This window comes from Rutilus rutilus, assembly GCF_951802725.1.
Source record: "Rutilus rutilus genome assembly, chromosome: 20".
Lineage (NCBI taxonomy): Eukaryota > Metazoa > Chordata > Actinopteri > Cypriniformes > Leuciscidae > Rutilus > Rutilus rutilus.
Window position 1 is genome coordinate 29598133 of NC_140225.1, and position 16360 is coordinate 29614492.

Here is a 16360-nt window from a genome sequence, read left to right on the forward strand (position 1 = left end):
CACTATATAGTACACCAAAATGTTTTGAAACCTCACACAATATTTTACAAAGCAATTCTGTCCTACATAACTTTACAGTAAAATTTACATTTGAAGTACCATTATGCAGGCAAGTCAGGTTGCCTTCCTAAACAATCAGACAATCCAGACAGACTCAGTTCTGTTCTCAATCTACAGATCTGGATAATAATGGTGTGTACATATTTTGGCAATTTGCTTCAAAATGATTGGAAAGAGTTTGTTTCTTATTCAATGTTTAATGCTAAAAGTAAGTTACAAAGAATATGATGAAAGTATGGTAACACTTTAGAGTTCAATTCTCACAATTAACTAGTTTTAGTTGCTTGTTATTACTAGGATATTAGCTGTTTATTAACACTTATAAAACACATATTAATGCCTTATTCTGCATGCATGCCTTAATCCTACCCAATACCTTAACTTAACAACTACCTTACTAACCATTAATAAGCAGTAATTAGTTTATTGAGGCAACAATCATAGTTAATAGTTAGTTAATAGTGAGAATTGGACCCCAATCTAAAGTGTGACCGAAAGTATGATTTCTGGACTAATTTTCATTAAATGAACAGACTATATAACAATTTTTAATGTTCCTCATACATATTTTCTCTTATTTAATAATATTAAGTGAGAAAAGGAATGATTATAAAAACGTGTCTAATGTCTTTACAAACCTACTAGCCAAATAAGAAATGCGATGAAACTCAAATTCATCAGCACAAATCTGATTTGATGACGATTCTCTACTAAACGATGGTGATCATGAAATATGAAATGCATTAATTCCATACCAGAAGTAGACCAGGGATCTAGATTCTGTATATGATGGATTTGGGATAAAGGCCTGTTCAAACTCAGGATAATAACTATACAGTAATAAAAATCCCTCTAAATGTAAGAGAATAGAGTCCACCCCACAACTATAATGATTACGGCACAGAGGAACTATATCGTTGGAATTACTTCCACGATGATAATTCCAGCAGATGAACGATAATAAAAAACATTGACAGCTAATCAGAATCCATCCTGCTTTAAAGAGCTCGAGCATTTAAAGCGGCAGACGACAAAACTGCAGCGCGCTTATAACGTTATCGCTATCGTGCATTTGTGTGGACGCTAACACAGTTAGTTATAGTTACCGTTCTTGGTGTGAACGGGCCTTAAAAAATGAACATATAACAAACTTATTATTCTTGTTACCAGATCAATGCATTTTACTCCTCTACCACACAACGTTCAAACCAACCCTATAAAACAAAGAGGAAAGACATTTGCAGCCTGACAGTCCCATTCACAGGAGCAAAATGACACACTTACTGAACGCCAAACCTCTCTCTTCTCTCTCCAACACCTTTCTCTGATCGTCCGGTCAGCTCATTCTTACCTCCCACCAGGCTGAGCTGGAGAGAGGGGGGGAAATATCATACAGCATCTTACATTATCAAATGAAAAAAAAAAAAAGAGCCAGGTCATGAATAATTGAGGAGATCACTTTCGTCTGAGACCGGAGTGAGAGTGCTCTCCTTGGCTTGTACCTCTACACACAGTCTGGAGGCTAATTCACTGGGGATCGTAATTTATGGACAATTGAAGCAGCAGAAACATCTCTTGGAAGGCGACTGGGGGATCCATAGCAACAATCCTTCTGGGGCATATTAATCCCCTGCTTTATGTAGTGCTAAGTGTACAATAGTAATCAGTAGTGGAGCACAGGCCGCTGATCATTAAGGGAAAAAGCTATATAAAGAATTCATAATGGGATTAGCCTGCGGCGGGTGGAGTGCGAGAAAAAGGGAGAGCAGGAGAGAGAGAGAGAGAGGGAGAGCGTGGACCAAATTAAATCACCCATCAAATTGCACCAAGGAATTTTAATTTACAGGTTAATGTTGAATTGTGTAACTAATCACAGCTAACATTTTCAGTGAACCAGTAAAAAAAAAAAACCTAGCCATTTTACTATCTTACACTACAGACCTGCACATTCTAATTAGGGGAAGCACTCATTCTGCAGGCTGGCCTTTCAGAGGCCATCACCTGGCCATCCTCACTTATACTGTTTGCTGTTACTACAATGGCCACACTATGAAAAATCATTTCTTTCAAGATTAATATGCTTGCTGGAGCTCAGTCATTTAGAAGTAGGCCTACCTCTATAAATTTGTATAAACTACAAAAATAAACAAGAAAAGTTTCTTTCGTGATGCTAAGTAGTTGTGGATGGTTGCAAAGACATTGCTATTTGGTTGCTTGGGTGTTCTGGGTAGTAAGGTGGTTTCTATAGTCTAAGGGTCAGTAGCTATATTTTGGGAATATCTCTTTTTTAAACATTTGCGAATAAAGCATCCCATGTGTTCAAGAGAACAAAATTGTCACTTCCTGGGAAATTGGCACAGAATATCTGTAATTAAAATGGAAGATGCTGCAATTTGGGAAGCCACTTGCAGCACAAATGATTTCCGTCTCAGTGCCAGACGAAATGCAATAAATGCTGTCATGTTCTCTTGCGTTCGAATGCTAGTGTTTGGAAATGCAATCATGTGAGACTCTTCTGGGAATTCAACCAAATAATGTAAAAGAATAAAATAAATTATATTCGACTATATTTATGCACATTTATGCACATCCTTTTTTATGCAATATCTGAAAAATTAGCATAAAAACAGTTGGATGGAAGCATAGCTAATGACATGATGCTCTATTAATTAAAACAAAAACAACTAAAATGTAATTCATATATGATTTATATGATGAAAATGTTTGTAATTTCTGAATTTCTATTCACTTTGACATGCTTTGGGGAAAAAAAGTAAAGACTGTCAGGGTGATACATTTGATATTTTGATACCATACAGAGGAAAAAAGCCTCATTAAAACTAAAATGGTAACACTTTATTTTACAGGTCCATAATTATGCAGTAGTTAAGCATTAACATCCTGGTTGTTAATGATTAACTGAACCTATAGTAAAGGCATGTTAGCTATTATTTATGCCATAGTTTTAAGCTTTAACAAACCAGTAATTAATAATTAGCTGAACATATATTAAGGGCATATTAGCAGTATTTACAACTTATCAAACATTTGAAGGATCAAATATTTAAATGATAAATAAGCAGAAATAATACATTAAGTAATTGACTGAATGATGCATTTTAGGGTTACACTTTATTTTGATAGTCTACTTTAACTAACTTTAAGAAACTTTGCCACTTCATGTCAACTAACTCTAATGAGAGTATTAGAGTATTAGTAGAGGTTATGGTTAGGTTTACAGTTTGGGTAAGTAAAAAAAAAAAATACATGTACATACAAAGTTACTTATAGTCAGTAGAATGTCTGTTGGGGAGCATCAAAATAAAGTGTTAGTAGATATTAATACTCTATACTTTAATACTCTAATACTCTAAGTTGACATGTAGTTGCAAAGTTACTTATAGTTCGTATAATTTCTAAAGTGTTGTTACATATTGTTATATTTCTGTGATTGACCATCTATTCGGTAAACTGAACAATATGAATCATTGTTTAAATAAATTGCTAAAATTGTGTAAAAAAAGAAGACAATTTTACCCTCTGTTCTTAAGTGAAAAATATATCCACATTATTTGTCAATTTGTATGGCACTCATTTAGTGATGTTCAAGTTTATTCACCAGAATAAGCCAGTAATTCTAGCCAAGTTGGCGATAATACACTACTACTAAAGACAATTCCTGGTGTGTTTATGCTTAACTGCATAAATAATGTCTAATATTCCTTCCCTATATGTTCAGATAATAATTAACTACTGGTGCTTAACTACCGCATGATTATGGACTCTTAAAATAAATTGCGACCAATAAAGGTATACACACATACATACTTTTATTGGTAATAATTTACTAGGGATGCACCGATATGAACATTTTGGCCAATACTAATAACCGATATATATATATATATATATATATATATATATATATATATATATATATATATATATATATTCGCCGATAAATCTAAATCCGAGTTTTTATATCATTTTTGAGAGCCTGATTACAAAAACAAAAGTATCACCATTAAAATCTAAGTCCCAAGCACACAAGTATAATAATGTTCATAACAGACTTGCACTGCACATATACTGTATTTTCCTTTTTTGAAGCGATTCCAATCATATTTGAAGCAATTCAAAACCATCATGGCGAACAATGCACATCTGAAGCGTCTCAGATGAAAGAAATAATACATTATTTATCGGCTTTAATATGTCTTCCAAATTGTTTTCTTGGGCCGATAATGCTAACATTAAAAATGAACATGTATCGGCCGATACCGATATGGTGGCTGACATATCGCGCATCCCTACAATTTATATATATAGATGGCTCTTATCAGATAATTAGTTTGGTTTAACACCCCAAAATGTATTTGTATATGATATTTGTGAGAAATATTGGTTTACTATGAAAAATATATTTTAAACATTTCTGAAAATGATCAAGGCACGTGCTTAAAACTTGATTTTTTATTTTCTTCATCATGGGCACTCTCTGCCCCATATGTTAAAATCAAACTTTGCAGCATTACTGTCTCTGTCATGAGTAATGTCATGTCACTGCCAACTCTCATTGAAAATGAAAGACTTCCCGTCGCTTTGTTGCTGCAAATCGCCATCAGTGTAGACACTCCAATAGTACTAGCAATAGTGGCCTTCTGATTTCACCATCAAATCTATTTCAAATAGGAGACAAAAGTGCTAATATGTAAAATGAGATGAGCAGCTCATAAAAAACAGTCTGTTCTGTAGCCTGGGCTGCTTCTTCAGTTGCAATACTGCATTTACAATCAGCTTAATTACCCCCACCCCTCTCACCCCCCCTGACATATTCATTTGAGGGATTTTGGCAATGCAATGAAGAGGGAGAGAGTGGGATATGGGAAGAGAGGAATGGTTCCAAACACAAAAACATTGCACCCTTCAGCAGCCCTGCAATAACTTTAGTCAAGCATTTCCAATTATAATTATATTTTCATCCCTCCCTCAGCCAGAGGAGCTCTTTATCACCGCGGCAGGCAGAGAATTACTTTATTACAGCTACACCTCGTTAGGCTGAGTGCTCCTAATGAAGCAGCCCTGTGATCAGACAGGAATCATGCTGGAGGAAGCCTGCATCATTAGGCCAGCCTTTAATTACTATGATATATGGCCGCCCGCTGCTCTGCTATCACCTTCCCTTTTAATGTGACCCCAGCACAAACTCCAAGTAGTGTACAGAACACATATGCGCAGAATAAATGACCACTCGTACATCAGGAATGAGATGCAATCCTCATGTACTATAGAAAATGTGACGCTGGGCTGGGCAGTATAAGCCGATAAACAATTTAAATCTGATATGTAGACTGATAGAGACAATATATGTTTATAATGTGGTATATATGCATGGCTGGTCTTATTAAAGGTGAAGTAAGTGATTTTTGAGAAACACTGTTGCTATTTGAAATCAACCCAATGAAAACACACCCTTCCCTTCATTGCTCCGCCCCCAAAATGCACAAACACGCGATGCAAGACTGGATGTCTCTTTATCAAGCTGAAGCGAAGCAAAATAATGTGCAAATAAAGCACAGATGATTAAAGAACAACAAGGAAGAACAAAAAATGTATATACAGTACACAAGAGTATGTACAAGCAAGAGTTCGGTGTTATCCCGATAAAGCGTTGTCGGGATAATTCCGGTTTGCGTGGCTACGCGGAAGCAATACAAATTCTGTATTATTAATTTTAAGGCCAGACAGTAGTTTGTTGAGGGTTGGTTTGTAGGGAAGGACTACACGCCTGTGCACATATATTCAAACGAGTTTTCTGTTAAAACGGTGTCGTGTTAGCATGTTAGTTAGTTAAGTTAATAACTAATGATCGTTGCGACGAACTACGAACTTTAGCTGGACAATAACTTTATTCTAGAGCTGTTGTAAAGCCAAAACAATCTCTGTTACTTTAATTTCCTATTATCACTGTAAAGCCGCTTTGGAACAATCTACATTGTTAAAAGCGCTATATAAATGAAGATGACTTGACTTGACTTAGTTGCCAGCAGAACACCTGCTCCAGACAGACAATGACACTCAACTTAAACGACACTCAACTGTCCTGTTCCTATAAAATTACAACAACAGCATATCTTGGTTCTGTGAAACATAGCAAAACCAACTGTACTCGCGTATGGAGCAGAAACAACGAGCAGAAACGACTTGTATCACTCCGCTTGAGGCGACTGTCATGGCGGTCGAGCAAATCCACCGTATGTTGTTGTGACACGAAATGTAGTTTTAAGAGTTTTTTAGGCGAGAATCTAATTATTTAAACCTCAAATATGTGACTCATATTTTCGTTTTTTTTTTTTTTCTCCGAAAGGCCGTCTTTTTCTTTAAGCATCATTAACTGTAATTCTCATGAGCTAAAGATTAGATCTTACTAAGCAAGTTGCATCCAGTTTTAAGGAGCATCTTCTTTTGCAAATTAAGAGCATTTCTTTCATTCATGTTAGTTTTCTTACAAAAAAGATAGGAAACACTAAAGTGTAGTTCATGAGGTTAAGAAAGGTTTTTAAAAAAGTATTGCTAACTGCACTTTGATATGCAAAAGAAACATTTGCACGTAGGCAGGTATAGCTCATTATTAAATCACACAAATGGGACGTGAGATTGGGGTGGCTTTTACTTAATGACTTCTAAAAGGCTCCTGTGAAGAAGAAAAAATACCTGCATTTTAGAGCAAAGCTCCATAACGGTGTAGCAGCACTCTGAGCACCTGAATTAAATATGAAATATTCAACAAGATGGAGGTAGAATTCTAGGTTTATTATTTAGGCCAGCGGGGACTAATTGCGTTAATGCAATATGAGAGTTGATCTTAAGTTTCCACTGCTCTGAGACACTTTTGAGCTACCTGGGCCGCGCATTAGCTGAAATGGCCCTATCCCGGCCAGGCCTGTACATTAAAGGTAGACATTAATTACTTTTTAATTTGTGGAAGCTTCTCAAACTCGTACATTTTTAAAGGCAGGCTCTTTACCTGCACTGATTCACAGGGAGAGGGTTTTACAGTATGCGTGGACATTCACAGCTGAAGTTTGGGAAATACAGTGGAAAGTCACTTATGACTCTGAAATGAGTGTTTGGTGTACCTCTGATTTCAGAATCATAAGTGACTTTCCACTGTATTTCCCAAACTTCAGTTGTTCTTGGAATTAAGAAACAGCCCCTAAATTGGTTAACTAAGCTTAGCTCAAACAGTAGAGCGTTGGCGCTTGCAACGCCAAGGTCATGGGTTCGTTTCCCAGGGAAAGCAAGAACTGAGAACTGATAAGAATGTAAAATGTGTACCTTGAAATGCAATGTAAGTCGCTTTGGATAAAAGCGTTTGCCAAAATGATGATGGAACCACTGAGTTATAGGCCTACATCATGTAACTCAGTGGTTCCAAACCCTAGTCCTGGAGACTTTTGACATCTCTCTTATCTGACACCAATTTAAGGGCCGTTTCTCAATTCCAAGAACGCAAAGAACGGACTTTGTTCTCGTGGTGACCGGTCTTGCCAGGCTTCCTTTAAATAACGCACTCGGAAGGACGCGTCTTTGTGAGATTTGAGATGTGCTGCAATATTGTTGCTCAACTGATCATCCCAGCATATTATAAGAACTGACCAATGCACAATAAATACAACATAACATCACTAAGAAATGTTAGTAACCTATGCTTTGTCAATGTTAAGATTCTTTTTAATATGCCAATAAAAATACTGCAGGCTTTCTTAAGGTCTAGTTTTAATGTAATAATGGTAGTTTTAAGCCCTATTCTGACGGGACTGTTTTTTATGTAGGACGTTGAAGAAAATGTGTTTCACAAACGTACTTTGTGATTTTAATCCCATCCAAATCTGCCATGTCTGTGTTTTTCTCACACACTCTCGGTAAAAACTGTTTTACGGCAAACTCATCCATCCTTTAAAGAAATCTGATCCCGCCCGAATGCGAATGTCTGTGATTGTCGATATTTTATCCTAACACTTCCCATGTGTTTTTTGACCTACCTGAGCAACCGTTTTCACACCGAACTTGCACATGCTTTCGTTTCATTTCAATATGGATGATATCCAAATAATTTTTTTTTTTTATAAAATTAATAAACAGAGCCAAAATTCGGAAACTGCGAAGACTGCCCATTTTAATATCAGTGTAGGACATTTCTCTGCACACTTATGTAGGTTTATAATAAACAGCCACTTCTAAACTCATGTGCAGTTTATTTAAATAGGGTTTTAATCATAAATTAAAGTTATATCAGTAAATAATTCATTAAAAACATATTTGTCATGCACATAAGCACAGCAGATGACCTTCTGTAACACCCACGTCTAGAAAACACACACTCCCACACAGAGATTTTCGTCCCAGACGTCGGGTGATAAGAATATTAGCTCAAACGTTGTTTAGAAAAGTAGTTCCGTCCGAATAGGGCTTTAGTCTCAATGAGGGGTATGTAAGACCTGCATAACAGAAAATAGCTTTCCCAACTGCAGTGCCTGAATTAAAACCCTTGTAAAATGGTGTCTGAACTATGGTTCAGAAGTCATTCTTCTCAATGCATTAGAATCCGAGAGGTTGAGATATATTAACAAAGAGCTCCAAGTCGTCAAAGGCACTCCAATGAATGTGACTCAAGTGGACAAGTGAGACGGCAGAATTATGAAGACATAAAAAATATGTGCAACCATTTCAATGCAAATGCCCCTCAACTACATAAATAACACCATTCTGTAGATGTTATTTACGGATACAGGAACCTCCCATGACAGCGTGAAAGGATTCACTCAGACTGCATCAGTTCAAAGACACACACAAAATCCACTCTGAAACAAAAGTGAAAGGACATTCATTTAACAATGAGTACACCACACTGTGTCTCAGGCGCCAGGCCAAGGCTTTTGTTCCTTTGCCCACTTAGTTACATCAATCAGTACACTATTTTCGGGGCCACTGGATCAGAGCTTTCTGCCCAGTATCGGCTCTTCTCTAGCTCATTCCTCAAGTGCAAAGATCCGTTGTCACAACACAAACAAGATATGGAGTGTCCAACTAATCAATGATATGGCTGCCGATTGTCTGAGCGTTCATCTCTTTATTAAAAGAAAAGTAGCTTCGACATATACTGTTGGAGACTATGTGTGCTTTTGCTGCAATCCTAAAAAGATAAAATGGATCATTTTGCAGGCCGGCAGGTTGAAACATATTACAAAGTGAGAGAATTCTCCCTTACTTAATCTATATTTATTGATGATAAATACATACAGTACATAAGATTAATTATTTAATCAACGGTGCCATTTTAAAAAAAAATCTCTGTAACATACACCTAACCCTAAGAGTTACATTTTTGTGCATAAATGGTCCCACACCAAGGTGGATGTCACACATTCAGTCATTTGTTCATTTAGTTTCATTTTCATGGACTTTTAGTTTGCTTTTCATTATTTGCTGTTGTCTTTGTTCACTTTTCCTGCTCTAATCAGTTACCATGGCATTACATTGGATCATCACACCTGTTCATTATCATTGTATAATTAAGTTCCTGTGTTTCCTCCGTTCATTGTCGGCTATTGTTTGTGTGTTGAGCACTCTGTTACGCTATGTTGGATATTCTCAGTTTATTATTTTATCAAATACCTTTCGATTAGAACTTTTGACTCATCTTCGTCTTTGGCCTCTTTGAACTGTGGCAATGGAATCATTATTTAATTTTTGAGTATTATTATTATTAATCATTTTGTTTTAATTTATTTTATTCAAATTTATTAATTAATAATTTTTTTATTATTTTTACATTTTAAATTGAGTTAGTGTTATTGGAAGTAAATAAATAATGTATTCATTCATTCTGACATTTAAATTAAATGAATCTCATGGAACTCAGCTTTCAGGTTTTGAAACAAATTCTTAACTCTAAGTATTATGTTTGTCTGGCAGAAAAAAGAACACCCTAAACCACTCAGGGCACCCTTGCAACCTCATAGTAACGTGCTAAAAGCCACTCAGAACTACTTAGCAACCCCATAGCAACACCTGGTATAACGATAGCACTGCTCTCACTTCTAAAGAAAATATAAAAATCTAGTTGTGAGCTTGTTTTCGTCCACTTTATTAAGTGTTGTGCACAGGGATTGGTGGAGCCGTTTCCCAGGCTCTGAATTCTCTTACGCTGGGCCACTCCACTCATTTGCATGTCGATGGCGGGCAGATTAGCGACATTCCGCTGCACACAAAAAGCCAGCCACAGCGACACACACTGAAGCAAAAAATCTCACCCGATTTCACTCTCACCCCCTTCAGCTTACCCAGTCAATGCATTCCCCAGCCGCAGCCTATTGACAGGGAGGCTCTGGAACAATACCAAGACGCAATGTAGGATCAATCCTGCTGTTTGCTCCTTCTCCCCAGAGTGAACAAAGACTGGAAAGAAAGGGCCCGAACCCCACTGTTAGAAAAAGGTGGGGAGCGACGGGGCAGAGAGAGGAGGCGTTAGGCAGAGCAGAAGCAGGGGGTGATGGGTAAGCATTAGGGAAAATGGGCTTGACGGGCAGCTGGAAAGAGTAAGCTCATTTAGAAAATCGACATCCCCAGCTGAGATAAAACCAATGATGATTTGTACTGTATCTTCAGGGGATAAAAGCACTTCTATAGGATTTCATAGCACCCAGCATGAAAGAGGTGGCTGGGGGAAGAGAGCGCTACATTTCTCTGTGAGGGAGAGGGCTTGAATTCCCATAATAAGTAGGGAGAGTTAAACACTGGTGCTGAGCGAGGCTGCTCGACTCTGTTGGCTCTCAGTTTGACTCCGACGTATCAAAACACTTTCAACTCCGCTGTGCCACTTGATTTAATGTGGACTTACAGGACATGATGATTGACTGCATCGGCCTGCAGTCTAAAAACAAATGGGGAAAACAATTCGCGTGAATCATTATGAAATATTAAGGCAGTGATCATTTTATGAATTTAATGCAAAATAACGCTGATGGTTTAGAATAAAGCGACCATTTATAAATACCAGAAATCTGACTGGACGAGCAACATTTCGTTCTAAAATAGTACTTCAGTGGAAAAAAATGCTGTAGATTTATTTCTGTAAATCAGTTCATTTCTGCCATGACAACTCTCGGAGTGTTTGGCTTGGTAATGGGTGTGACAATGTTGATATGTTTGGTCTTGGCGGAATAGATCTGCTACGATGCTGCTGCTGCAGAGCAAGTACGGGACTTGCCACTGCCAATACATACATGACACGCTGCTGTGAGCAAGTAAGACATGCTGCTGCTGTACAATATAGCGTACATGAATTACCTGTAGCAAATCTATACAGGTGGAGCTGGGGAAGGTGGAGGGTTTCTGAACGTGTCCTGCACTGCTAAGGCAAATGCTAACCAAGTATTTGAAGGTTGAGCACACAAGCTCATTGGCTAGTGATACAGCAGGAACCAATCAGCTCTGCCCTATAGAGAATGATGTGATTGCAAGCAGATTGAGTTAAGGACGTACTAGCCTGCGCCATCTAGAGTATCAATACACAACTTTGTATTTCTGTGAACCCGTCAGTAACCAAAAATGTATTCAAAACTTGATTCAGCAATTTTTACGTTCAAGCATTGAAATGCTTTAACTAGATTTTCACTTGTTTTGCTCAAATGTTAAACATTTTCAATATATCTGGCAACAACTGCTGTTTGGTTGAATTTTTATTCAATAAGTAAATAGGCAAGTGAAAAAAATAAATTAATAAATAACCTTTGATTCAAATGAAATATCATTAAGAGGCCGCAAAATAGCCCAAGCTTTTAAATGTTAATATAGATCTGAGATATAGATTTTAGATATATAACCTAGCCTCATGTCGTCCTGACAATTCATAGATCCAACGTTCATGTCAAGCCAAAATACTAACTTCATGTCGGGTTTCCTGGCAGACGTATCACGCCTAAGGGTGCAAAACAAGCAATTTTATTACCCTCTCTTCTTTACCTTCCCCCTTGTCTTGTGCAGCAAACAGGGAGAGCTCCACCTTGATCAGCTCGCCTTGATAAATGACACCAAACAGGTGAAAGTGAAATATGACAGGGCCAGTCCTTGGTCATCAGCCAGCGGTCCCCGTACAAAGGCCTCCAGGTGCTCAACGGAATGAGAAATTTGGGCTCTTTTTTCTGCCTCTGTTGTTTATTGATTGGAGACTTCATAGACGGCGTCCCTTAATGTTTTACTTTCATGTCTGGGCTTTGTTGCATGGATGGTGAACAGAATATTGCAAATTGATCGGTCTCCTCGATACTATTGGTTGGTTTCTGAGTGAAGTACTATTGCATTAGCTGTCTCTTGACTTGTCATCTCCTGATGCCCTCCACTTTTCTGCTCTCTTGTCTTGCCCTCTCCTTCGCTTTATTGGGTGGATTGAGCATGGCTAAACAGCAGCTACAGAGCTGATTAATCTTATGCACGCTCCACAGGTTCAGTTGATGAGCTAGCTGTGATCTATGCGGTAAACTGACCCATTTGATTTTCTGACCTACACGCCCTCGAGCAGCTCCACTCATGCTTCGACCTCAGTGGCTAGTTATGCTTTTTTGTCACCTCTATAAACACATAAAAGACTAAACAAGATCTGAACCCTCTCAGACACCAGGTTATATTAAGACTTGTGTTGGAAATAAACAATCAGTTCTTATTCAGACATAAAGAACAATCATGCATGAAACACGTTTTTTTAATGCATTGTCTTTGTTAGTTGCAAGTCATGGTTATTTTAATGATTCTTGGGCTCTTCAGTTTCCTAAGATTTTTTATTTGACTAGAATGAGGTATGTGGATAATATTCCTACATGACCGTGATAATTTTAGGTAATGCGATATATATATATATTGGCCATTATGTTTACATAAGCTCCTTCATACACAGAGCGGACATCGACAGGTGAAAAGAAAGCGTCAATTGAGGCCGGTTCGACCGTTGCACTCACTTCTTTTGCAGCATCTCGTGTAACTCAAGTTAAAAGTAGTTCATCTTTTTTTATTTTTTTATATCTGTGCCTTTGTTCATATGGGCATCTGACTGGGGGTTCTCCGAAGTGGAAGTCCTCGTAGTTGGGTAAACTTCTAGCAGTGAATGGGATGCGACAGCAAATATATTTGTATTTCCATTTGCTCCAATAGCAAAAGAAAACATTTGTGGTAGCGTTTCCATGACTTTCCAAAAGAGGGAAAAAATAAAGGTAGATTGATCACAGCAGTCAGAAGAGAGATTTGACATTCCCTCATTCCCTCAGCCGATATACTAGAAACACCCTCAGAGCAGTGTTATTTCATTTTTTGTCATTTTCTGCCAAGGTAAAATAATACTAAGTATAGCGTTGTAAAATGATTTTTTTATGAAAATATTAAAAACTTTACTAGATTTGAAATGTTGATGACTGTGGAAATGCTTCATCACAGTCTGTGAAAAGGGTCCATAGTGTGCACCCTTATACTTTACTGAGAGAAAAGGTCAAGGAAAAATCTGTAGATGGAAAATCTCCATGACTTTTATGCATTTGCAAGCGTGTTTGTTTTGTTGTGTTGTTGTTTTTTCTACTTTTTCCAAAGTCCCTTTAAGACAAATCATTCCACTTGGCGGCCATCTTTGTTTTGAAACGCCTTTCGGGCATGCAAGTGCAGCTCCTATCTTTTTTAATGGGGAAACATCAAATTCTCCTTAGCGGTTTGCCAAGCTTACGATTGAATATCATATTTGAAATCACCAATGACTTTACCAATCGGCGATTGGCTCTTTTGTTTAGAAGGCGGGACTTTTTCTGTCATATTGTGCATAGCACTTTCTCCCATTCATAGTAATATGAGTGCACTGTTTCTCTATATATAAAGTCTTTGTTGTTAGCAAAGGGTTATGTATTATTTATTCAAGTTTTATATATATATATAAGTATTGACACCAATTCCAGTATCTAAATATTCTTAAGAATTAAATTTGTTGCATTTGAAAGTGTGTAGGCCTACTTTTATATTATGAATTCAGTGGCATAAAATGACAATAATGTAATTCATTGCAATTATTTCTGGGACGATGTATCGCCAAACAAAAAGTAGTTATCGTGAAAGGCCTAAATACATTACCATTGAAAGTTTGGATTGAGTAATTTTTTTAAATATTTATTTAAGAAATGAATACTTTTAGTAAGCAGGGACGCATGTGTCATGATCCCAGCCTGTGTTCCCTTGGTCTTGTGTGGACTTTTATGTTATTTCCTGTTCTGCGCCATGTTTTGTAGTCATTTGTAGTTTTTCTTGTTGAATAGTTCTTTGATTGTTTCCAAGTGTCTTGTTTGCCAGATACCCCTTGTGTATTTAAACCCCAGTGTTTCTTGTGTTCCCTGTCAAGTCTTGTCCTAACATGGATGTTATGTTTGGTGCACTCATTCTGTTCTCTGGTTCCTTGATTCCCTGGTTCTCTGTTCTGTTGCATTTGTTGTTATGTTTATTCTATTATTAAACTCATTTGGATCCAGCTCTCCTTTGTTTTTTAAAGTTCACTTTACGTAATAGCATGAAACTGAACAAAAGTGATGCCTAATGGAGTCCCAATCACGAAGGTCCCGCAGAGAAGAAGGTATGTGGACAGGAAAAGGTCTAGTCTGTCTACACAGTGCACCCCTGCAGAACAAATGAAAGTGTTCAGAACACACCTGAAAATGTAAAGAAAGTCTCTCTTTCCCCCAGCAGTGCGGTGCAGATGCTACGCAGGTTGAGCTTCATTTCTCCAGAGCAAATCAAAGAGGCGGCATTCAATCCAGGCATAATTACACTCAGATCACTTTCTTACCATGGTGGAATTACAGTAATTAAGATGGGATATTCAGAAGCCCCGGGTCCCAGATCTTTTGTCATGGCATGAGGGCGGCTGAAGGATGGCAGTTGTTGGCGGTGGGCGTGGGCTGGCGGGAAAAGCAGTTGAGGGACCGCTGCAATCATCTTGATTTCATGTGCTGAACGATTACATGCCATGCTAATTGCTAGCAGAGGGATCTTTAATAAATATTTCATTCCGCGTAGCATCATTACTGCCTAATGCCGTTATTAATCTCTACCGGTAATTTCTATTGAGGAGGAAATGCTCTTTTGCGAGGAAAGCAGCGTTTCCCCAGCACGGAGAGAGAGGGACATGGCCAGGAACAAGTTACTTGTCCATAAAATTACATTCAATTGTTAACATGACTCTCCTATCTCCCTGAGTGGAAACCACGCAGGCGTTCTAATTAATGTCCCTCTTAAAAATGAATCCTCAGAGATTAAAAGCATAACAAAATGGTCAGTTCCCTCAAAAAAAGACAGAATAAGAGTCCTGCTGTTGCAGCGATGCATCTAGGTATTGAAACCAAAGACCAACAATGGCTGAAAAAACATCCCTTATAGGTGAAGTACGTGTTTTTTATGTTAAAATACTTTATTTTGTCCCAGTTTTATATGCAAAGTAGCCTTTAAGTAATAAACTTAAGAAGTACAATTTCTCATTGAAATTCTCATATGTAAAATTTAGGCCTAGAATTTCCTTTTAGTGTTTTGCAGAGGTAGAATGAAAACATTGTAAAAAAAATATATTTAAATAATATATCAAATATTTCTTGATGAATGAATCAATCAAAAGTAGGGCTGTACAAGATACAGACAGACTGTGAATATTAAATCAATATGATTGATATTAAAATAAGTCTGCATGTTCTGCGTGTCTCTGTGTGATTGAGCGGTTTGGTCTACAACACACATACTGAAGCATGCATGATGCTTGTGGTGTCTCACTATATGATGACATGAACACATGAAGAGACACTTCATCAACATTTCACAATTTAATTTGATAAAACTATTGTTAAATATTCACAGAAACTGTTTTTTTCTACAACCCACCAAAAATGAATGTTGGTTTAACTTGAAGAAATTATGACAGATATATATTACTATTGTAGAATGTACTTCTCATAGTAATAATACAATTTATGAAAAACATTATTTCATTAAACATAGCATCCAAAATTATTATTATTATTATGCTGAAGTAGGCCCCCAATATATTTTGGTCCTAATTTATTCACTTTGACAAATGGTTTAAAGAACGTCCACTTAAACCAATAAAACTAACCGTTTGTGAATGGAAACGCTCCATTTTATCATTATGTTCCAAATATTTTGGGAACGTTACTTTTTAATGTTCTCTGAAAGAAGTAGTAGCTATTTAAAAAATGTTAGATGAACT